General features: G+C 38.9%; 1 pseudogene; it reads left to right on the forward strand.

The window, feature by feature from the left end:
- The first annotated feature begins 23,951 nt into the window (after positions 1-23,951).
- On the forward strand, positions 23,952-25,458 carry LOC100348195 (UBX domain-containing protein 6 pseudogene; annotated as a pseudogene).
- Positions 25,459-25,811: the final 353 nt, after the last annotated feature.

Here is a 25,811-nt window from a genome sequence, read left to right on the forward strand (position 1 = left end):
ATCACAGCCAAAATTAACAAATAGGACTACTTCAAATTGAGAATTTTCTGTATGGCAAAAGAAATAGTCATGAAAGTGAAAAAGCAACTGACAGAATGGGAGGAGTTATTTGTAAACTATGCAACTGATAAAGGATTAATAACCAGAATCTACAAAGAGATCAAGAAACTCCGCAATAACAAAACAAACATCCCAGTTAAGAGAAGGGCCAAGGATTTAAACAGACATTTTTCAAAAGAGGAAATCCAAATGGCCAACAGACACATGAAAAAATGTTCAGGATCACTAACTTTCAGTGATATGCAAATGAAAACCATAACAAGGTTTCACTTCACCCCAGTTAGAATGGCTTTCCTACAAAAATCAACAAACAGCAAATGCTGGCAAGAATGTGGGGAAAAAGGTACCTTAATCCACTGTTGGTTGGAATGCAAACTGGGAAAGCCACTATGAAAGAAAGGTTGGGGATGCCTCAGAAATCTGAATATAGTCCTACCATACAACCCAGCCATCCCACTCCTCAGAATTTATCCAAGGGAAATGACATCAGTATATAAAATTGTTATCTGCACCTCCATGTTTATTGCAGCTCAATTCACAATAGCTAAGACATGGAATCAACCTAAATGCCCATCAACAGAAGGCTGGATAAAGAAATCATGGGATATGTACTCTATGGAATACTACGCAGTCATAAAAAATGAAATCCAGTCATTTGCAACAAAATGGATGAATCTAGAAAACATCATACTTAGTGAAATAAGCCAGACCCAAAGGGACAAATACCATATATTCTCCCTGATGTGTGACAACTAACAGAGCACCTAGGAGGAAACCCGTAGAAGTGAATTTGACACTATGGGAAGCAATTACTTGAACACCCCTTGTCTTGATTGTCGAGGAACAGTTTATTATTTCATTTTATTTATTTTATTTTTTTCTACTTAATACCATTGATAGAACCCTTTACTTAATATCAAATTAATCATAGGTGTGCAAGTCAATTGAAAATTCAACCCTGTTAAAAAGAAGAGTGGGAATAAGAGAGGGAGGAGCTGTACAGTTTGACACATATTCCCATGGACTTACTCCTAAGGGTAAAGCTAAAGCTTGCCATAGAACTCCAAATCCTATTAAGCTGGGTGGTACCATATTATGTGTTAAAATGATCATATTATGTGTGTAATTGATCATAGATAGGATTAAGTGTCAAAGGGAACACATAAATAAGACCAAGTGTCTGGTAATAACAATAGATAGAATTAAAGAGGAGGTAAATGTTCCAACCTGGGAAGCAGTCCACACAGCAGACTCATAGAATGACAAATGCCCTAAATAGCCCTCTGATCTCAGAATCAGCCCTTAAGGCATTCAGATCTGGCTGAGAAGCCCATGAGAGCATTTCAGGCATGGAAAGCCAAGACACTGTGGCAAAAAATACTCTACATGAAGAATCTCTGTGAGTGAGGCTCTTGTGGAAAGAAGGGCCCATCAAAGAACGAGGTACTTTTCTCTGAAGGGAGGAGGGAACTCCCAATTTGCTTGCAGCCTTGTGTAGATACTGACAGTTTGTGGACTCAAAAGGCTTCCATAGCCTTGGCAGCTCATGACAAGAGCCTCGGGTGATCATTGATGTCATAAATAATAGTGTTAAATAACAACAGGAGTCACTGTGCACTTACTCCCCATGTCGAACCTCTGTCCTTAATGTGTTGTACTATGAGAATTAACTGTAAAGCTAGCATTCAAACAGTACTTTATACTTTGTGTTTGTGTGTGTGTGGGTGCAAACTGTTGAGATCTTTATTTATTATAGAGTTGGTCTTCTGTATATAAAGTTAATTGAAAACGAATCCTAATGAAGAATGTGATGGGAGAGGGAGTAGGAGGTGGGACGGGAGTGGGAGTCAAAGGGTGGATTTTGGTGGGGGAGAACCACTATATTTCTAAAACTGTACCTAAGAAAATTATATTTATTAAATAACATCTTAGAGAAAGGCTTTAGCTTTAGGAGAATGGATGCAAACCTCTTCAAGAGAAGACAGCAAAGCTCCATAATTATGTGTTTACTCACATAATTACTCAGTAAAGTGAGTAAACTCAATTCTAGCCTTGAAATATCCATACATAAGCAGGTGCTATGAAGCAGGAGGCAGTAAATATCATAACAAAATTACCAACTGATTATGAGAATTTGGCTTCATGTGCAATAGATATGCATGGGATTTTAGTCTTATGACCCACTAAGGTTTACTTAGTGACTGAAGTCTATATTTGTAAGAAATACTAGGATGTATTAATTTATTTTTTTGACAGGCAGAGTTAGATAGTGTGAGAGAGAAAGGTCTTCCTTCCGTTGGTTCACCCCCCAAAATGGCTGCGCTGATCTGAAGCCAGGAGCCAGGTGCTTCCTCCTGGTCTCCCATGTGGGTGCAGGGCCCAAGGACTTGGGCCATCCTCCAACTGCCTTCCTGGGCCACAGCAGAGAGCTGGACTGGAAGAGGAGCAACCGGGACAGAACCAGCACCCCAACCAGGTCTAGAACTTGGGGTGCTGGCACCACAGGCGGAGGATTAGCCCAGTGAGCTGCAGCACTGGCCTGGTGTATTAATTTATAGGTACTTGATTCAAGAACTTAACATCATCTAATTCCTAACCCACCATCCACACTCATCAATCCAAAGGAACTAGCAGTTTGAAAAAGCAGAGATGACTGAACAGCACAGACAGGAGCAAGAAGTAGAAAAAGCACAGCCTGGGCAGCTCCAAAAATGCTATTCCCTTTCACCCATAGTTTCTTTCTTCAGGGCTTCTCCCTGTCCAGATCCTATCTTCCAAGGCCTTTGAAGTCCTGAATCCAATGCTCCAATGGCAAACCACTTCATAAATGGAGAATAGGAAAGAGAAGAAAGGGAAAAGTAAAGTGGTTGTGGTGTCTGCTATAGGTAAAATATACCGCTTTCCTTTTTTCTTGTGTCTACTGATGTGGAACTGATCCTTTTGTATTCTTTGGACTCTCCCTGCTATATATCTGCTGTTATATTTTTTTTATTTAAATTTTTTTTTCACCTAAGGGAGAGACAGACAGAGATAGATCTTCCATCCACTGGCTCACTTCCTAAATAACTGCAATAGCCAGAGCTGGTCTGGCCTGAAGCCAGGAGTGAGGAGCCTCTTCTGGGTCTCCCACATGGTTTCGGGTCCAGGTGCTTGGGCCATCCGCTGATATTTTCTGAGGCACATCAGCAGGGATCTGGATAGGAAATGGGGCAGCAAGTTCATGAACTGGCTCCAATTTGGGATGCTGACACCATATGTGGTGGCTTCACATGCTACAGCACAGAACTGTCCCCCAATATGTTACTTTTCTAAAGACAGAGCCCAGAAAAATCAACCACAAGAAATGAGCCCAATATCTGATTTGAGCCACAGTTGGTTGATACATAGTCCACAGTGCCAGCACCTCATATGGGTACCAGTTTGAATCCTGACTACCCCACTTCTGATCCAGCTCCCTTCTCATGTACCTGGGAAGGCAGTGGAGGTTGACACAAATGTTTGAGCTCCTATCGTTCATGTAGGAGACCTGGATGGAGTAATTGGCTTCTGGCTTTGACATGGCCCAATCACAGCTATTGTGGTCTTTTGTGGAGTGAACTAGTGGATAAAGATCTCTCTCTCTCTCTCTCTCTCTCTGTCTCTCACCCCCCATCTCTCCTTTTTGTCTCTGTAGCTGTCTCTTAAGCAAATAAACACAAATGAAAAGAAAGTATTTAAAAAGGTAATGAGCCCAGTTTTCTTTGAATGGGTCCTATTCCTCTGTCTCTGAAGTGCCCAATGCTGAAGTTCTCTTCTTCCTCTCCTGCTAACTGTGGAAGGGTGTAGCCCTGCAGGAAAATCATAATCCTAGAGCCAGACATAACCAAAGTATCCATAATACAATAACTGCCACAGATGCCCCCAATTATTGCCTCAAAGTAAATACTTTGATCATAGTGCACACAATGTTAAGTTTATGATCTGAGTGGTTTTAGTGACCTCAGAATTGACTATCTTATCACAATGGTAGATTTATTATATCATAATGGTTTATCATGCCCAAGTTGATTATGACATCATGAGTTTTTTGCAGTAATCACAATTGATTATAACAATGGTAACTTTATGGCATCACAATGATTTTTATATCATCACAATAGATTTTCACTTCAAAATTTATTTTATGACATCAGAATTTAATATAATATGAAAATAATGTCTATGATAGCTTACTTATCACAGTCGTTGGTTTGTGACATCATAATGGTGGTTCATAATACAATTCATTCTCATGTCACAGTGATAGATTATGACATCACTACGGTAGTTTTCTGAATCTCTTTGGTGGACTTATGGCAAGTAAATTGCTTTATGACATCACAAACATTGATTTTTGACATCACAATATAAGGCTTAAGACATCACAATGGTTTTAAGAAATAATAAGTTTTTACAAAAATGGTGGTTTATGACATCACAATTGATTGTGACATTATCATGGTAGGTTTATGAAATCACAATTGATTATGATAACACAACGTTTGTGTTATGATATAACATTGTAGGGTTACAGCATCGCAATATTGATTTATGACATCACCATGGTTTTTATGACATTACAATATTGACATTGACCTCATATCACAAAATTGATATTGACCTCAAATGGGTGCTTACTACATCACAATTTATTATGACATCACAGTATGCTTGTAATGCCTTCAAAATAGCTACTCATTTTAAATTCATTTTGTGATGCTATGATTTATTAGGATATCAGAACAGTAGGTTTGATGTCACAATGGATTTAGAACTTTACTATTACTCATGACATTACAACAGTTGGATTATGACATCACAATGGTTTGCTTATGGCATAAAATATTGCTTTATGAAATCACAATGGCTTTATGAGATCACAATTTAAATCATAATGGTGGTTTATGACATCACTATTCATTGGGACATTGCCATGGTGGTTTATATTACAGTGATAGCATATGGCATCACAATTGGTTATGACATCACATGTTATGTGTATGAAGCCAGAAGTTTTGATGGCTTCACAATTTATTGTAACATAGAAATGGTAGGTTTCTGATAGCACAGTGTTTTTATGTCATTACATTATTGCTTTATGAAATATCAAGTTGTTAAACTTGATTGGTTATGACATCACAATTGGGTTATGATGTCACAATGTTTGTGATTTCATAAATTATGATTTCATAAATGAGTACATTAATGTTAGGTTTATGATACAACAATGGTAGTTTATCACATCCTGGTTGATTATATTGCAAAGATTTTTATATCACAGTTGATCACATAAGATGTAGCTTTATGACGTTGCAATGGATTTTTATGACATTGCACTAGACTTTTGACTTAAATATTATTTTTATGATGGCTCAATTCATTATAAAATCATAATGATGGTTCATGAAATCACAATTGATTAAGCTATGGTATGACATCAAATGAATTATAACATGATGATTGTAGTTTATGACATCATTATAAATCATATCACAATGTGTACATTTCTGCATCACCACCTTAAGAGTTCATGATTATTGCATCAAAATGGTACATATTTAACATAAAAGTGGTGGATTGTATGGCATAAATACTGGTTTATGACATCACAATGATTGTCATAATATCAAAATTATACATGATATCACAATGATTTTATGTCAAGAAAAGGTTGGCATATGACATCACAATGGATTATTGAAGTTACAATCAATTAGGACATAACACTGCTTTATGACACCCCAGTTATTACATCACAATGGTAGTTTATGAAATCATAATTGATTATGACATATACAATGTCATGTAATATCACAGTGATTTTTATATAATCCTGTTATTGGTTTATGACATCAAAATTCATAACATCAAGATGAAGTTTTATGGTTTTGTATTATGACATCAAATCATAGTTTTATGTCACAAGAAGTTTATGATATCACAGGAGTTGCTTATGACATTTCACTTCTGTATGACAACACGGGTTTTTTTCAGGTATATCACTGGTAGTTTGGGACCCGTGCTGCAGTGCAGCAACTTACACCACTTCCTGCAATTCTGGCATCCCATATGGGACTGGTTTGAGTCTTGGATGCTCAAGTTCCAATCCAGCTCCCTGCTAATGTGCAAGGAGAATCAGTGGATGATAGCTGAAGCCCCTGGGCCCCTGCAACCCCTTGGGAGACCTGAAAAAATTTCCTGGCTTCTGGCTTTAGCCTGGCATAGACCCAGTTTTTGTGGCCATTTGGGAAGTGAACCAGCAGATGGAGGATTTCTCTTTCTCTGTCTCTGTAACTCTGCCTTTCAAATAAATAAATAAATCTTTTCTAATGGGAGGTTATGACACACAATGTTATTTTATGTCCTTACAATTGATTTTGACCTCTCAATGGATTTTGTGACATCACAATTCATTATAACATCATAATAGCAGTTTTAGGACATCACAATGGAGGTCTATGATATCACAATTGATCATGATATCAGAATAATTGGTTTATGTTGTCTCAATACTTTGACTCCATAATTCATCATGATAGCACAATGGCTAACTTATGACATTATTGTGGGACTTTCATGGCATCAGAATATTGGTATATAACATGATGATTCTTTTCATATAATAATTGATTTTTTGCATCAGAGTAGTGGTTTATGTCAGACTTATCCCTGATGGTAAAGTTAGAAACGTGCAAGGGGATTCCCATTCAACCCAATCAAGGTGGCATGTACCAATGCCATCTCACTAATCCAAGTGATCAGCTGCAGTTTATAATTGATCATAATGATAGGATTAAGAGTCAAAGGGATCACATAAACAAGACTAGTGTCTGCTAATACTAATTGATAGAACTAAAAAGGAGAGAACAATCCAACATGGGAAGCGGGATACACAGCAGACTCATAGAATGGCAGATGTCCTAAATAGCACTCTGGCCTCAGAATCATCCCTTAAGGCATTCGGATTTGGCTAAAAAGCCCATGAGAGTTTCTCAGGCATGGAAAGCCAAGACTCTGTGGCAAAAAAAAAAAAATGGCCTAAATGAAAGATCTCTGTGGGTGAGATCCTAATGGAAAGAACAGGCCATCAAAGAAGGAAGTACCTTTCTCTGAAGGGAGGAGAGAACTTCCACTTTGATTATGGCCTTGTCTAAATAAGATCAGAGTTGGTGAACTCAAGAGGCTTTCATAGCCTTGGCAGCTCATGGGAAGAGCCTTGGATGATTACTGATGTCATAAATAAGAATGTCAGTTGTTAAGACAACAGAATTACTGTGCACCTGCTCCCCATGTAGGACATCTGTCCTTAATGTGTTGAACTATGCAAATTAATGGTAACACTATTGATAAAACAGTACTCTATACTTTTTGTGTCTGTGTGGGTGCAAACTGTTGAAATCTTTACTTAGTATACACTAAGTAGATCTTCTGTATATAAAGATAATTGAAAATGAATCGTGATGAAGAATGGGATGGGAGAGGGAATGGGAGGTAGGATGGTTGTGGGTGGGAGGGAGGATATGGGGGAAAAAGCTGCTATAATCCAAAATTTGTACTTTGGAAATTTATACTTATTAAATAAAAGTTAAAAAATGTGTATACAGAGATGTATGTAAAGAAAATCACTTTAGATATTTAAAAACTGGTTTATGAATTAATCGATTATGACATCATAATTGTGGTTTATGATCTCACAGAGCTTTTTATGAGTTCACAATTATGACATCACATTGTTTGGTTTATGATATAACAATGTTGTTTTATCCCATCCCTCTAGATTATGACATCACAATGATTTTTACTAGATCACAATTATTACATGAGGATATAGGTCTATGAAAGCACAGTAGCTTATTATATTATCACAATATTACTTCAAAATGTATTATTGCAACACAATAATTGGTTTATGACATTACAATTGTATATTAACGACATCATAATATTGGTATATGATTATCACTATGGCTTTTATGATCTCATGATTGATTATAACTTCACAGTAGTAGCTTATGCCATCAGAACTGATTATAACATCACAATGGTCATTTATGTCATCACAACAATGGTTTTTGGCATCACAATTGTGAGTATATGACACTGCAACAAATTTATGAATTTGTAATTGATTTTTGACATCATAGCAGCTGGTTTATGACATCACAACAATTGGCTTCTGGTGACACAATATTTTTTTTTTTTTTTTGACAGGCAGAGTGGACAGTGAGAGAGAGAGACAGAGAGAGAAAGGTCTTCCTTTGCCGTTGGTTCACCCTCCAATGGCCGCCGCTGCAGCCGGCGCACCGCGCTGATCCTGGCAGGAGCCAGGAGCCAGGTGCTTTTCCTGGTCTCCCATGGGGTGCAGGGCCCAAGCACCTGGGCCATCCTCCACTGCACTCCCTGGCCATAGCAGAGAGCTGGCCTGGAAGAGGGGCAACCGGGACAGAATCCGGCGCCCCAACCGGGACTAGAACCCGGTGTGCCGGCGCCGCTAGGTGGAGGATTAGCCTATTGAGCCACGGCGCCGGCTCTGGTGACACAATATTAATTTATAAATTCACAATGGTTTTTATGATATCACAACTAGTATGATGTCACAGTGTTTTATGACATCACACTACATTATGCCTTTGATGTCATACTGTTTTTTGTGAATTCATAATTTATTATGACATCACAATGGTATGTTTATGATATAATGATGGTGGTTTATCATATTCCAGTTGATTGTGACATCACAAGGATTTTTATATTGACTTATGACTTTACAATTGATTTATGATACCACGACTGATTTTATCTTTTGATTTTTTTAAGGAATACAACTTCATGCGTTCAATATATACAGATCTAGAAACATGATGCTCTTCCCACCCTACATCTCTCCTACCCATACTCCCACACTAATTCCTCCTCTCTCTTCCTTTCTCATTCTTATTTTTTACAGAGATTAATTTTAAGTTAACTTTTATACTCTAAGATTATCTCTACACTAAGTAGAGATTAAATTGATTAGTATGAAGAATAAAAGAAGTAAAGAACAAAAAACAAATGAGAAAAACATTGTTCCCTAACAATCAAGGCAAGGGTTGTTCAAAATCAATAGATCTCGAAGTTCAGTTTAACTCCTATAGATTACATTTTAAGTACTCTATTAGTTACCACAGATCAGAGAGACAGTATGGTATTTGTCTTCTTATGGCTGGTTAATTTCAGTAAGTAAAATGGTTTCCAGTTATATCTACTTTGTTTCAAGTGAAAAGATTTCATTTTTATTACCACAGTGTATTATTCCACAGTATATATACCATACTTTTTTTATCCACAGTTGATGGACATCTGGGTTGATTCCATATCTTAGTTATTGTAAATTGAGCTGAAATGAACATGGGGATACACATAACTCTTCAAAATGCTGGTTTCACTTCCCATGGATAAATACCCAGGGCTGGGATGGCTGGGTCATATGGTAGATCTATATTCAGCTTTCTGATCTATCTCCATACAGTATTCCACAGTGGCTTTACCAGTTTAAATTCCTGCCAACAGTGGATTAAGGTACCCTTCTCCCCACATCCTTGCCAACATTTGTTGTTTGTTGATTTCTGTATGTAAGCCATTCTAATGGAGGTGAGGTGAAACCTCATTGTGCTTTTGATTTGCATTTCCCTGATGCCAAGCACTACTGAGCATTTTTTTCATGTGTCTATGGGTCATTTGAATTTCCCCTCTTGAAAAATGTCTGTTCAGGTACTTTGCCCTTTACTTATTTGGATTGTTTGTTTTGTAGTTGTTGAGTTTCTTGAGTTCTTTATAGAATCTGGAAGTTAATACTTTGTTGGTTGCATTGTTTGCAAATATTTCTCCCATTCTGTTGGTTGCCTCTTCAAGAAGACTTCCAAGAAGTATTTCCCTATGCCAATGTTTTGTAGGGTTTCCCCAATGTTCTCTAGTAATTTGATAGTATCACTTCATAGATTTAGACCTCTGATTCATTTTGAGTGGATTTTTGTGTAAGGTGTAAGGCAGGACTCTTGTTTCATACTTTTCTGTGTAAAGAACCAATTTTCCGAGCAGCATTTTTTGAAGAGACTGTCTTGGCTCCGGGAGTTGATTTTTGCTCCTTTGTCAAAGATAAGTTAATTGTATGGCTTGATTTTTTTTCTGTGGTTTCAATTATGCTCCTTTGTTCTACAAGGTTTTTTTTTTTAAGGCAGTACAGGTTCTTTTGATTATAACTGCCCTGTAGTATGCCTTAGGTCTGGTATTGTGATACCTCAGGTTTTATTTTTGTTGTTCAAAATTGCTTTAGCTATTTTGGTCTCTTGTGTTTCCATATCAATCTTAGAAATTTTGGGAATAATTTCTATATAAATTGTGAGAATAATTACGTAGAGTAGTTAATATTTTGATTGGGATTGAAATGAATCTATAAATTGCTTTCAATAGTTTGCACATTTTGAAGATGTTGGTTCTAACACTACATAACATGGAAGATTTCTCCACTTTATTATATCTGCTTTTATTATTTTCTTAAATATTTTGTAATTTTCACCATACAGATTTTTGATGTCCTTCATTGAATTTATTCAAAGTTATTTAAGTTTTTTGTAGTTATCATGAATGAGATTGATCTTAGAAATTCTTTTTCAGCTATGGCATTGTCTGTGCATACAAAGGCTATTGATTTTTGTGTGTTGCTTTTAACTCCTTCTCCTTTACCAAATTCTTTTATGAGTTCCAATACTCAAAAGATGCTTAAGGACGTGTTACACACAAAAACACAGAAACATGGTCATCAATACAAAAGAAGGTAAAAGAAGAAAATCTCTCAGTGAAAGTTCAAAGGAAGTTCAATGTAAATATTAGGAATATCTTTTTGAAAAATGGCAGGGCAAAGTCATTAGCTATTGTCACCTTGATTGTAAATGGCCTCAACTCCTCAGGTAAAAGGCACAGACTGGCTGAATGGATTAAAAAACAAAAGCCTTCTATTTGCTACCTACAAGAAACACATCTTACTAATGAATATGCATGAAGACTGAGAGTGAGAGGGGAAAAAGATATTCCATGCCAACAGAAACCAAAATACAGCTGACATAGCCATATTAATATTAAACAAAGAGATTTTAACACAAAAACTATTAATGAGACAAAGAAGGGCATTATGTATTGAATAAGGGATCAATTCAACAGGCAGATGTAACTATTATAAACGTATATGCACCAAATTACAGGGCACCTGGCTATTTAAAACAAATGTTAAAAGATTTAAAGTGTGATTTAGACTCCAATACAATAGTATTGGGGGTTTTCAATACTCCACTTTCAGCAATGGACAGATGAACCAGAAAGAAAATTATCAAGGAAACAGCAAATTGAATTGACACTGTAAACCAAATGTTACATGTATCTTACAGACATCTACAGAACTTTTCATCCTACAATTGCAGAATACACATTCTTCTCAGTAGTGCATGAAGTTGCTCTGGGATTGACTACATACTAGGTCATAAAACAATTCTCAGCAAATCCAAAAAAATCAAAATCATACCATGCAACTTCTTAGACCACAATGGAATGAAGCTGGAATTCGGCAACTCAAGACTCTCTAGAGCATATGCATACACATGGAGACTGAACAACGTGCTCCTGAATGAACAATGGGTCATAAAAGAAATCAAAACAGAAATAAAAAACGTTCTGGAAACAAATGAAGACAACGCAACATTTTCAAAACTTATGGGATACAGCAAAAGCTGTGTTAAAGGAAAGTTTATAGTAATACATGCCAACAATGAGAAATTTAAAGACAACATATAAATGAGCTATCAATGCATCTTAAGGGACTAGGAAAACAACAAACCCAACCCAAAATGAGTAGGAGAAAGAAATGATTAAAATCAGAGAAGATATCAACAAAATTGGATCTAAAAAATTACAAAAGATCAGCAAAACGTAGAGCTGGTTTTTTGAAACAAACAAAAAACAAAAACAAAACTGACACACAATTGGGCCAACTAGCCAAAAAAAAAAAAAAAGAGAAGACTCAAATCAAAAGAAAATTAGAGATGAAAAAGAAATGTAACAAGAGACACCAAAGAAATAAAAAGTCATCAGAATTACTACAAAGAGTTGTATGCCAACAAACTGGGAAATCTATCAGAAATGGATAGATCCCTGGACACATAAAACCTACATAAATTCATAAATTGAGCCATGAAGAACTAACTCCAGCTCTTCAAATAGTTGAAAGAGAGGGAATCCTCCCAAGTCCTTTCTACTAAGCTAGCACCACCTTAATTCCTAAACCTGAAAAAGATGCAATAGAGAAAGAGAATTACAGACCAATTTCCCTGATGAACATAGATGCAAAAATCCTAAACCAAATTCTAGCCAGTAGAATCCAAAATGCAACAGAAAGGTCATCTACTCAGACCCAGTGGGATTTATCCCTGATATGAAGGGATGGTTCAACATTCACAAATCTATCAATGTGATACCCCACAATAACAAACTGCAGAAGAAAAATCATAGATTGGGGCTGGCACTGTGGATCACTTGGTCAATCCTCTGCCTGCAGTGCCAGCATCCCATATGGGCACTGGGGTCTAGTCCCAGTTGCCCCTCTTCCAGTCCAGCTCTCCGCAGTGGCCTGAGAGGGCAGTGGAGGATGGCCCAGGTGCATGGGCCCCTGCACTTGCATGGGAGACCAGGAAGAAGCATCTGGCTCCTGGCTTCAGATCGGTGCAGCACCGTCCGTGGTGGCCATTTGGAAAGTGAACCAATGAAAAGAAGACCTGTCTCTCTCTCTCATTGTCTATAACTCTACCTGTCAAATTAAAAAAATCACATTATCTCAATAGATGTAGAGAAAGCATTTGATAACACACAACACCCTTTCATGATGAAAACTCTAATAAATTGCTATAGAAGAAATATTCCTCAACACAATCAAGACAATTTATGACAGATCTACAGCCAGCATCATACTGAATGGGAAAAGTTGGAAGCATTTCCACTGAGATCCAGTACCAGACAGGGAGGCCCAATCTCACCATTGTGAGTCAATATAGTACTGGAAGTTTTAGCCAGAGCCATTAGGCAAGAAAAAGAAATCAAGGTCATACAAATTTGGAAGGAAGAAGTCAAACTAGCCCTATTTGAATATGACATGGTTCTATATATAGGGGATCCAAAAAACTCCACCAAGAAACTATTGGAAGTATTAGAAGAGTTTGTTTAAATAGCAGGATATAAAGTCAATACAAAAAAGTCAATAGTCTCTGTATACACAGAAAATGCCGCAGCTGAGAAGAACTTCAGAGATAAATCCCAATCACAATAGCTACATAAAAAATCAAATACCTTGGAATAATCTTAAACAAGGATGTCAAACATCTCTACAAGGAAAATTACAAAACTTTAAAGAAAGAAATTGAAGAAGATAGAAAAAATGGAAAATCTTCCATGTTCATGGATTGGAAGAACCAATATCATCAAAATGTCCATTTTTCCAAAAGAAATTTACAAAATCAATGCAGTAGAAATTGAAATACCAAAGGCATTCTTTTCAGATCTGGAAAAAAAATGCTGAAATACATATTTAGGCACAGGAGACATCACATAGCTAAAGCAATCTTACACAACAAAAATAAACCTGGAGGCATTATAATACCAGATTTCAAGACATACTACAGGGCAGTTGTAATCAAGAGTCTACTACTGGTACAAAAATAGATGGATAGACCAATAGAACAGAACAGAAACACCAGAAATCAATCCAAACATCTATATCCAAATTATATTCGATCAAGGAACTTAAACCAATTCCTGGAGCAAGGACAGTCTAATCAACAAATGGTGCTTGGAAAACCAGATTTCAACATGCAGAAAAATGAAGCAAGACCCCTAACTTACACCTTACACAAAAATCCACTCAACAAAGATCTAAATCTATGATCTGACACCATCAAAATATTAGAGAACACTGGAGAAACCCTGCAAGATATTGGCACAGGCAAACACTTTTTGGAAAAGACCCCAGAGGCTGGCCGGCGCCATGGCTCACTTGGCTAATCCTCTGCCTATGGCACCCGCACTGCGGGTACTAGTCCCTGTTGGAGTGCCGGGTACTAGTCCCGGTTGCTCCCCTTTCAGTCCAGCTCTCTGCTGTGGCCTGGGAGGGCAGCAGAGGATGGCCCAAGTGCTTGTGTCCCTGTATCTGCATGGGAGAATGGGAGGAAGCACCTGGCTCCTGGCTTCAGATCGGTGCAGCGCTGGCCCTGGTGGCCATTAGGGGAGTGAACCAATGGAAGGAAGACCTTTCTCTCTGTCTCTCTCACTGTCTATAACTCTCTCTCTGTCTCCCTCTCTCACTGTCTAGCTCTGCCTGGCAAAAGTAAAAGTAAAAATAAAAGACCCCAGAGGCACAGGCAGCCAAAGACAAAATTAACAATTGGTATTACACCAAATTGAGAAGCTTCTGTACTGCAAAAGAAACAGTCAGGAAAGTGAAGAGGCAACCAAAAGCATGGGAAAAGTATTTGCAAATTATGCAACTGATAAAGGGTTAATAACCACAATCTACAAAGAGATCAAGAAACTCCACAACAACAAAACAAACAACCCACTTAAGAGATGGGCCAAGGACCTAAATAGACATTTTTCAAAAGAGGAAATCCAAATGGCCAACAGACACATGAAAAAATGTTCAGGATCACTAGCATTCAGGGAAATGCAAATCAGAACCAAAATGAGGTTTCACCTCACACTGGTTAGAATGGCTTTAATACACAAATCAACACACCACAGATGCTGGCAAGAATGTGGGGATAAAGGTACCTTAATCCACTGTTTTTGGGAATGCACACTGGTAAAGCCACGATGGAGACAGTTTGAGATATCTCAGAAATCTGAATATGCCCTACCCTACAACCCAGCCATCCCAGTCCTTGGAATTTACCCAAAGGAAATTAAATAGGCAAATCAAAGAGCTATCTGCACCTCAGTGTTCACTGCAGCTCAATTCACAATAGGTAAGAAATGGAATCAGCATAAATGACTATGAACAGAAGACTGGATAAAGAAATTATGGGGTATGTTCTCAATGGAATACTACATAGCAGTAATAAAAATGAAATCCAGTCACTTTCAACAAAATGGAGAAATCTGGAAAACATAATGCTGAGTGAAATAAGGCAGTCCCAGAGGGACAAATACCATATGTTCTCCCTGATCTGTGACAACTAACAGAGCACCTAAAAAGAAACCTGTAAAAGTAAAACTAGTACTATGAGAAGCAATGACTTGATCAGCCCTTGTCCTGACTGTTGAGGAATAGCTTACTATTTTATTCTTTTTAGTATTTTCTTTTTCTACTTAGTACTATTCATTGAAGTCTTTACTTAACACAGAATTATTCTCAGGTGTTTAAATCCAATTGAAAATCCATTCCTGTTAAAAATAAGAGTGGGAATAAGAGAGGGAGGAGATGTAGGTTAGCATATGTTCCCTCTGACTTACCCCTAAGGGTAAGTATGTCAGTGTGGGTGCAAACTGTTAAAATCTTTACTTAGTATGCAGTTGATCTTCTGTATCTAATGATATTTAAAAATGAATCTTAATGAAGAATGGGATGGGAGACAAAGTAGGAGGTGGGATGTTTTGGGGGTGGGAGGGCGGGAATGGGGGAAGATACACTATAATCCATAAGTTGCACTTACAAAATCTATATTTATTAATTAAAAGCTTTCTATAAAAAATCAAGGCTCAAAATGTCAATTTCACTTTGATTTATTACATTTTAGATGCTCTATTACATACAAAACATACAGTATTTATCTGTTTAGGACTGGCTTATTTCACTAAGTGTAGTGGTTTCCAGTTCCATCCATTTTGTTATAAAAGATAGGATTTCATTTTTTATCACCGAGTTGTATTCTATAGTGTATATATACCATAATATGAAATGCTTTTTAAAAAGCACCTTAAAGAAGGATATACTTTTTTAAGGTTAACAAAATTAATCTACTAGAGTAAAAATAATTAAGGAAACACAGGGGAAAGTAACACTAACATCCAGTTTCAGAGAATTAAAACAATGCTTTACAGAGAATGTAGCCTTGTCAAGATGCTAAAATTTTATTACAATGTTTAGGAATAAAAATTTAACTTGAGATTAAAATCTACTATATTTTGGACATAAAAGTCTCCAAATCAAATATAATTTAAAATAGTTACACTCTTACTTAAAACAAGCAAATTAAATCACAGTATGAAAACTACCAACCAACCAATTAAAAAGTTACAGAAGCAAAACTTTTGTAAAGAAATACAAAATATTCCAGGGCCAGTGCTGTGGCATAGGGGATAAAGCTATTTCCTGTGGTGCCAGTATCCTATATGAGTGCTGATTTGAGTCCTGGATGCTCTACTCCTGATCCAGCTCTCTGCTGATGGCCTGGGAAAGCAGTGGAAGATGGACCAAGTGCTTGGGTCCCTGTACCAGCGTGGGGGACCTGGAGAAAGCTCCTGCCTCCTGTCTTCAGATCAGCCCAGCTCTGGCCCCTTGTGTCTATTTGGGGAATAAACCAGCAGATGGAAATACTCTCTGTCTCCCTCCCCCACCCCCCGCTGCTCTGTACCTCTGCCTTCCAAAAAATAAATAAATCTTAAGGAACAAAGAAAGAAATACAAAATATTCCAAACACTTCTATGTTTCTCAGATGTACCAAGGTGAAATAAGCAGAGAATATTTTCAAATTTATTTGGAAAGCCAGCATTACATAGATGATGATGTAAGTTGACCAGAACTTTAAATATGAATTAAGTATAAGCCACTCTTTCATAAACAGATGCATATATTCGTAGAATTTTTATAATAAATAAAATCAGATATGAAAATATAATGAACTACAAGTGAGATATAAGAAAAAATTACAAAAGGTTAAACATTTAAACAATTCATTTGAATTTTCCAAGTGAAATTTTTTTTAACTTTTATTTAATGAATATAAATTTCCAAAGTACAGCTTATGGATTACAATGGCTTCCCCCCCATACCTTCCCTCCCACCTGCAACCCTCCCCTTTCCCTCTCCCTCCCCCCTTCCATTCACATCAAGATTCATTTTCAATTCTCTTTATATACAGAAGACCAGTTTAGCATTTACTAAGTAAAGATTTCAACAGTTTGCACCCACATAGAAACACAAAGTGAAAAATACTGTTTGAGTACTAGTTATAGCATTAAATCACAATGTATAGCACATTAAGGACAGAAATCCTACATGAGGAGTAAGTGCACAGTGACTCCTGTTGTTGACTTAACAAATTGACACTCTTGTTTATGGCATCAGTAATCACCCTAGGCGCTTGTCATGAGTTGCCAAGGCTATGGAAGCCTTTTGAGTTCACCAACTCCGATCATATTTAGACAAGCTCGTAGTCAAAGTGGAAGTTCTCTCCTCCCTTCAGAGAAAGGTACCTCCTTCTTTGATGACCCATTCTTTCCACTGGGATCTCACTCGCGGAGATCTTTCATTTAGTTTTTTTTTTTTTTTTTTTTTTTTTTTTTTGCCAAAGTGTTTTGACTTTCCATGCCTGTAATACTCTCATGTGCTTTTCAGCCAGATGCGCGTGCCTTAAAGGCTGATTCTGAGGCCAGAGTGCTGTTTAGGACATTTGCCATTCTATGGGTCTGCTGTGTATCTCGCTTCCCGTGTTGGATTGTTCTCTCCCTTTTTGATTCTATCAGCTAGTGTTTGCAGACACTAGTCTTTTTTATGTGCTTCCTTTGGCTCTTAGTCCTACCATTATGATCAATTGTGAACAGAAATTGATCACCGGGACTGGTGAGATGGCATTGGTACATGCCACCCAAGTGAAAAATTTAAGAAGAAAATCACATGACCATTTAGATTTAATGTTAAAAGTGTTTGAAAACAATCAGCGTGAAATATAAAAAAAAATGACAGCAGTATAGTAAAAAAATGACTTCCATGCTCTTATCAAGATTGTTTAAAAAGAATCTTACAACAAACAACACAATACCTACAGGATCATAGGCAGCTTTTTCCCTGGAAGGAAGGCTAGACCAGGTGCCTCCTCTTTCATCAAATTTTTAATCGGGGAAGTGGAGGGAAAGGAGAGCAAAATTAAAAATAAGGTGTAAAGATTTCTAAGGAATAAAATGTCAATATATTGGAGATATTTAGAGTCCATAAAATCTAAAAACAGATACAACTGATAAAGAATTTAACCAGATTGATGGAAAGATCAATATTTTTAAAATCCATTAGATTACCACGCACCAGCAAGAAACAAATAGAAAATATTAAAGGTCAATAGGCAGAGTAGAAAGCAAATATTAACAGGAGAAACGGGAAAATAATGATTAAATCATGGGATGTCTTTCAGCTTTCTTCCAATCAATATTAAACAGTAACACAAATGACCCAACAGGAAAATGAGTCACAATACGAAGAAAATAAAGCCCAGAGGCCGACGCACAGAACTGTGACTCACTGAAGCAGTTACTGCACCGAGAGCTCCAGCAGGGACCCATCAGGGAGGGCAGGGCCACAGGAGGGACCCGGCAGGTGCAGGAGCAGAGGGGAGAGGCCTCCCGCCTGGGGAGGTGGAGTCCGACCTGCACCCAGGCCTCGCCTCCTGCTGCTCCCACCCAGCACAACCTGCAGTCAGGGGCCCATTGCCGTGGAAGATGATGATAGGATGCATCCGTTGCGAGGTTGTGTGTGCTCACGGCCATGCACGCTGTCCAATCAGGCACGACGACGTCCACGCCACGTCATCACGCGGGGTCCTGACGTCACAGTCATCTTACAGTTCTGGGCAGGAGCGAGGTGCTAGGAGACGGCTCTGCAGGCGCAAGGCTCCCGAAGTGAGTCGGGCTCCGTGGCCTCCACCTTCATCACCGGGGGACGCTGGACACCTGGAGCTGAAAACCGCGACGTGGTGAGTGTGTGCGCCCAGGTGTCGGGAGAGGCGTAAAGCAGCCGTGGAAGCTGCTGAGAAGCTGGCAGGACGCGGGCCTCCCAGAGGTCGTCTCCGAATCTGTGGTGCCATATTGCCGCTGGCCCAGCGCTTCCCTTGGTCCCCTCAGACCCGGGGGTCAGGGTCTGGACTGGCACCCAGGACCCCCGACGCCCTGCCCCTTCCCTGCTCTCAGCGACTTCTCATCCCCAGAGCCTTCCCCGGGCGGCTGTGTGGCAGCAGCCCCGCGTCTCCCCGACTGTGCACTGGGCACGGGGTGGTCATTAGGGAGAATGTGGGCTCCGTGTGTGGGGTGCCTGTGGGACGGGAGCTGTAGTTTGTGCGGCCCTGGGCTCCTCCATCCTTCCCTGCCGGGACCTGATTCCCCCCAGTTTTCTAAATATGTGGGCAGCAGGGTCTCTTCCAGGATGCTGGTCTCTCAGCACAGCTGTTTCTAGGGAGTCTCAGTATTTTCTGTTTCCAATAACATAGTCACCTGGGGTGGGTAAGGCTAAAACAAAAGTTCTGTTTGACTTGGCATTTCTGTTCAGGTTTTAGAGGAGCTCAAGTGCCCTGTAATTTGACACTTGGTTATCATCTTAGCCTTTACACTTTCCCTTGACAGCCTGCTGTCTGCATATGCACTTTTAACATAGATAGTTTTTCTGCTCAAATTTATGAGTATTTTAAAAATTATTCTGTTCCATAAAGCCTTTCCAATCACGAAGATATGTCTACTGAGTTTTTTTGAATTTATATTTTGATATGAGAGCCTGGTTCTTTTTGTTTGTTTTACTTTTTCCAGACTGTTGGATATTATTGACAAAATTTGTGTTAATTCAAGTCATGCAACATGATGTTTTGATGTGTCAGGAAACTTTGAAAAATTATGTAACATTCACATTTTTTTTGGAAATATCAACCATCCTTTATTAGCAAACTTGTACAGGTTAACTTGCTGACCTGGCTCAAAGCAGCATCGCTAACAAGTTCAGGGTTGGAGGTGCACATGCACTAAAGACTGTCTCTGTAAAAAAGGATTTTTAAAATTCCCTCACCTTAAGCATATTTTTTTAAAAAAATCTCCAGTGTTGCAGAAAAAATACCACAAAGTGATTTCAGTCCATGAAAAAAATATCACGTGGGATATATATACATATGTGTGTGTATAAGAAATATATATAAAAAAATACATATTTGTAATATTGAGAAAAGATAAGAGGGTTAATTGGAAAGTTATATCCAACCATGAATTGGACAACTCACTGTGGCACATTGATCAATTTTTCCTTAGTCTATAAATTTGACACCCTGTAGCCCAAATTGAAGAGTGTTTGTATAGTACATGGCAAATCAGACATAATGACCACATGAAAAAAAAATTAACAACGTTAGCCTCAAGAATATTTCAGAATTGAGCATTCAAAGAAAAATAGTGCAACCTAACAAAGCATCCAATATTCACCACACAAATTTTGAGAGTGATTGCCACAGTATTCTGTTCCACACATTAATTTATCTTTTCCCGAATGTTGCCATTGACATGTGAAATTTTCCATCATGTATTTCTGGGCACTGGTACCATTCCTATAATATACTGTGTAAAGTACATAACTTAAGACATTCTATTTACAAATACTTTATACTGTTTGAAATGGATTCCTTTTTCGCCCAACTCCCTTATATCTGCTAGTGATTTTATTGTAATTCCCATGAAGTTATTTAGTTTTACTTACAGTATTAGTGGTGTATTTTATATTATGAGCAGCCTTTCTGGTTTTGTGATTGCAGTTATTGATATATGGAGTTTTTTTATTTAATGATTTATTTATTTGAAAGAGTTACAGAGAGAGAGACAGAGACAAAGAGAGACAGAGAAATAAATGTCTTCCATACACTGGTTCACTCTCCAAATGGCTGCAATGGCCAGAGCTCAGCTGATCCAAAGCCAAGAGCCAGTAGCTTCTTCTGGTTCTCCCATGTGAGTACAGGGGCTCAAGGAGTTTGGCTGTTCTCCACTGCTTTCCCCAGGCACATGAACAGGGAGGCAGATTGGAAATAGAACAGCTGGGACTGGAACTGGTGCCAGTATGGGATGGCAGCACTGCAGGCCGGGGCCTTAACCTGTTGTGCCACATCGTCTGTGCCAAGTATGTGTGTACTTAATATCCTTGTTTAACTAAATCCTTGTATTGTGACATTCTGGCTTGACTTTCTTTCACAGTGATGACATCAAATCACTCAAAATTCTGTTAAGTTTTGCTGGCAACATTAATGTATAGTCTCTCTGAACTCTGTTAGGGTAAGCTTAATCTTACACACTTTAAAGTCACACATTTTTAAACTTTCTTAATTTTTATAATTCCAAAATTATCATTCTCTGAATTTTCCCAAAATGTAGCTCTAGATATACATCCTCAGAATTTCTCTAGTAGGTGGAGTGAGTTTTATATTCATTGATTTTTACTTCTCACTTTATATAATTACAATTTATTTTTCACCAAATTCCTTTATTTTTGCATTTTATACAATTTAGTAAATGTAAAGTAACCTTTGATTTTAGAAATTTTCTGTAGTCTATATATCTTTAGATACTTGGATAATTCCTTTAAGATTATTATCTAAAGTGGCTTGAGAAAAGAGATTAGGATTATTTTAGTATGCTTTTCAAATGTAATAGAATATTTTACATGAAAGTCATATATGCATGTCAATCTCAAATAAAATATTTGTAACATGAACATACTGTTCTTTTTGAGTTTTGAAAGATACTTTGCCCATATGAAAAATACTACACAAACACTCTTTTCATTCAGTACTTGAAGGAGGTTTCTGAGAGTCATGTAATTTGTATGAACGCCAACAGTGAATGCTGTTAACATTCTATTGATCCTCTGTTTAAAAAATCCATCATTTTCTTTTACAGGGCTTTTAAGATTTATCTTTATTTCTGGGTTTATGCAGTTTAATTATGATCTGCCTTAGCATGGTGATTTTTTTTCCATTCTGTGATTGGAGTGCTGCAATGACCTACTTCATTCTTAAAATTTATAGTTTTGTCAAAACTTTATAATATTTTCTAATGGTTCTTTTTATTTCTGTGTTATATGTTGTTACATATCCTTTTCACCTCTGGTTTTATTGATTTGGGTCTTCTCCCTCTTTTTTTGGTTAGTTGCTCCAATGGTAGAACTATTTTATTTATTTTTTCAAAAAAACAGCTCTTCATTTCACCTATTTTTTGTTATTTTACTGGTTTCATTTTTGTTTATTCTCTCATTTTAATCATTTCTTTCATCTTATTAATTTGGGGTTTGATTTGTTGTTGTTTTTCTAGGTCCTTGAGATGCATTGATAGCTCATTTTTTTGGTATCTTTCCAATTTTTTCATGTAGGCACTGATTGCTATAAATTTCACCCTTAACACTGCTTTGGCTGTATCCCATTCCTTTTTACATTCTGTACTGATTTCTTGTATGACCCACTGTTAAATCAAAAGCATGTTGTTCAGTCTCGATGTGTTTCTGTGTGATCTAGAGAATCCTGAGTTGTTGAATTCCAGCTTTATTCCATTTCTCATCTGAGACGATGCATGATATTATGTCAAAGTTTTTGAATTTGCTGAGACTTACTTTATGACCTAGCATGTGGTCTATGCTTTTAGAGTACTAGATAAATCAAGCTAAGATGGCATCTGGAATTAAATTGATTTATTGTTCGGGAACAGTCTCTGGTCTTTCCTTATTGTACAATTTTATGGGTTATGGTTGCTGAAATTTTACTTTTACTAATGAGAAGAGTGAGAGTGATAGGCGCATTGTTGGAATTTTAGTACTTTGGACAACTGAAAGTATTGGCTATTTATGTTTATAACTCAACAATAAGACAAACCAATGAGAGAGGAAAATTATGAGAACACACTTCATAAAAGACCACATACCAATAAAAGTGAATGAGGAGCCAGCATTGTGGCAGAGCAGGTAATTCCTCTTCCCGTGATGGCAGCACCCCATATGAGCACTGATTCATGTGCTGGCTGCCAATCCACCTCCTGGCTAATTGCATGGGAGAACAGCTAATTACAGTCTGGTTCAAAGAGAAAGCACAGTTCTTTGATATCCCTTTCTTGGTTGCATTTTACATATCATCTAATGTTGAACACAATATGCTAAAAATACTTTCTTGAAGAAAAACAAGGCAAGTCACAGGGCAGAATAAAATACCTTGTCACACTCAGGAGAATGGATCATATGTTTTTAATAATTTATTTTTATTAATTTAAAGAGAACCGATTTCGTGTATTTCAAAGGTACAATTCTAAGGATATAATGACATTTATCTCCTTCCCTCTTCCTTCCTTTCTTTTTGAATTTTTGGGATAACATTTTTGTTTATAGTCACAGGCAAAATGCAGCACTAAATAAAGAGTTCAACAAGTCAAAAGTAGAAAGACCACAGTTCATGGGAGTAGACAAGCACTATCAATAATAATCAAATCTCAACATGACAGTTTCACTCATATACAATAAATTTGTTTATTATTCTGTTTATTAGCGACTACACATCGGAGAAAACATGAGGTTTTCATTTTTCATTTTGAGGTCATCAACTCCCTGTATATTTTGGGTGGTTTCCAGGTAACTGTTATGTTCAAAGCTCTTTAGAATCTTCTAGGCCCTAGTGTCATCATACTCATTGACAGCAAATTTATATTTACCTTCGTGAATATTTAGAAAATGAAAAATTAAACTATCTTAGATTTTTGAAATTGTCCATAATGCACTTCTCTGTGCCCATATTTTTCCTATATATATACTAATTGAGCCCATCCTGACTGGGCTGTGCCCCCCTCCCCCACCACTACTGCCCCCCCCCAACATGAAGAAATTCTTCCAGGAGATCAAGGCAGACATCAAATTCAAGAGCTCAGGGCCTGGTCAGAAACCACAGACTCCCTGGGGGAGAAGGCCCCCAAAGAGAAACCCAACCAGCTGGCTCTGAGGCAGCCCTGCCCCGCTGGGGACCCACCGATGAGGCACAGATGGTGGCGGCTGGAGCAGAAGCAGCCCTGGGCCCAGGGACCCAGGTCCATGGGGAACCAGGTGAGGAAGGAGCTGCGAGCCCAGGCCACTGTCCGTGGGAGCCCCGAGGCACAAGGGACTAACGCGGTCCCTGAGGCCAAAGAGGAGGGTCAGCTCACCTGGTGGTGCTGGGCATGTACTTCACCTGCGCGCTCACGGGGCCACCCTGAGCAGGGACCAGCAGGAGGCCGGCATCAAGGAGGCCATTCTTTCAGAGGCTGTGTCCATCATGAAGATCCACACATTCAACAAAGCCCGTGACAGGGTGAAGCTGGGCGTGGACACCACTGCCAAGTACCTGGACAACCTGCACCTGCACCCCGAGGAGGAGAAGTACCGAAGATCAAGCTGCAGAACAAGCTGTTCTCGGAGCGCATCAACTGCTTGGAGGGGGCGCACGAGTGTTTTGAGGCCATCGGGTTCCAGAAGGCCCTGCTTCCAGTCCTGATCAGGAGAGCCCGCAAGAGTTCTAGGTGCTGACCCAGGCGCTGCTGGCCCAGCCCCAGAGCCTGCACAGGCACAAGGAGCAGCCGCTGGCTGCTGATCCCGTGGGGACCATGCTGCAGGCCTCCAAGTTCGAGCTGCCCCGCGGACTTCTTCAGCTTCATGGCAGAAGAGGTGAAGCCAGAGCAGAGGCTCAGGGCCAGTGTAGTGCAGCAGCTGAGCGTGCTGTGGGCTAAGGCCAGGCGCCAGTAGGAGGAGCAGAGGGAGCTGCGGGGGGTACAGGTTCACGTTACTGCGCATGCGCCTCCCAGACGGCTGCCTGCTGCAGGAGGCGGGTTGGGGGTGGGGGGGGCCCTGGGGCTTGGGTGCCCCGGGAGGGCCGCGGGCATGGTGCATGCTGTCCAGTCAGCCCTGACCGTCTTGCCCGCGGGGACCTTCTATGCCTGCAAGCGATTGTTGGCGCTGTACAGCTTCCTCTGGGAGGCCTTGGAGAGCGGCTGGCTGTACTTGGAGCTGCTGGCCTCAGGGGGCAGAAGCTGTTGGAGGAGGAGAACCTGGCCTTGAAGGAGTGCACCCTGGGGAGGGGTGCCCAGCCTGGGTGCGGGGCCCCGGGAAGTCAGACAGCAGGGCCGCGTGCTGCCCCCCAGCAGCAGGGTGAAGCTTGCTCTGCCCCCAGGTGCCCTCCGCCCTTCGACCTTCTCGTGGGACCCAGCTGTGCTGGAGGACCTCGGGCTGCTGGCCGAGCCCCACGCGCATGGCTCCTGAATCCCGAGCTCCTGGCAGCCATGGAGCAGCTCTTGTGCAACAAAAGCAGAGTTGGCCTCAAAAAAAAACCTATAATAATTGTAACTGTTGAATAATACACGGTGGTATACTTAATTTAACATCATTTCCCTGAGTACCATAAACATTTTAGATTAAATTCCTGCAAATTTTACATTTTTGTAAGTGAAATTTTGGAAATAATTTTCAATCATGTCCATTACATCTGCTTGGGATTCTTTAACTTCTTTCCCAAAGTTCTATTTTCTAACCACAATAAAATAAAATGCAAAATATCACACCTATTTTGGGACAAATTTGATTTGCAGGTAATGAGATTATTTACACTTCCGTAGCAGTGCTCTGTAGCAGTGCTATTGTCATTACCATGCTATGTTGTAGTATTTTTTTTTTGACAGGCAGAGTGGACAGTGAGAGAGAGGGACAGAGA

This window comes from Oryctolagus cuniculus, chromosome 20 (assembly GCF_051225735.1).
Source record: "Oryctolagus cuniculus isolate XC-2025 breed Fujian yellow rabbit chromosome 20, ASM5122573v1, whole genome shotgun sequence".
In the NCBI taxonomy this organism is placed as follows: Eukaryota; Metazoa; Chordata; class Mammalia; order Lagomorpha; family Leporidae; genus Oryctolagus; species Oryctolagus cuniculus.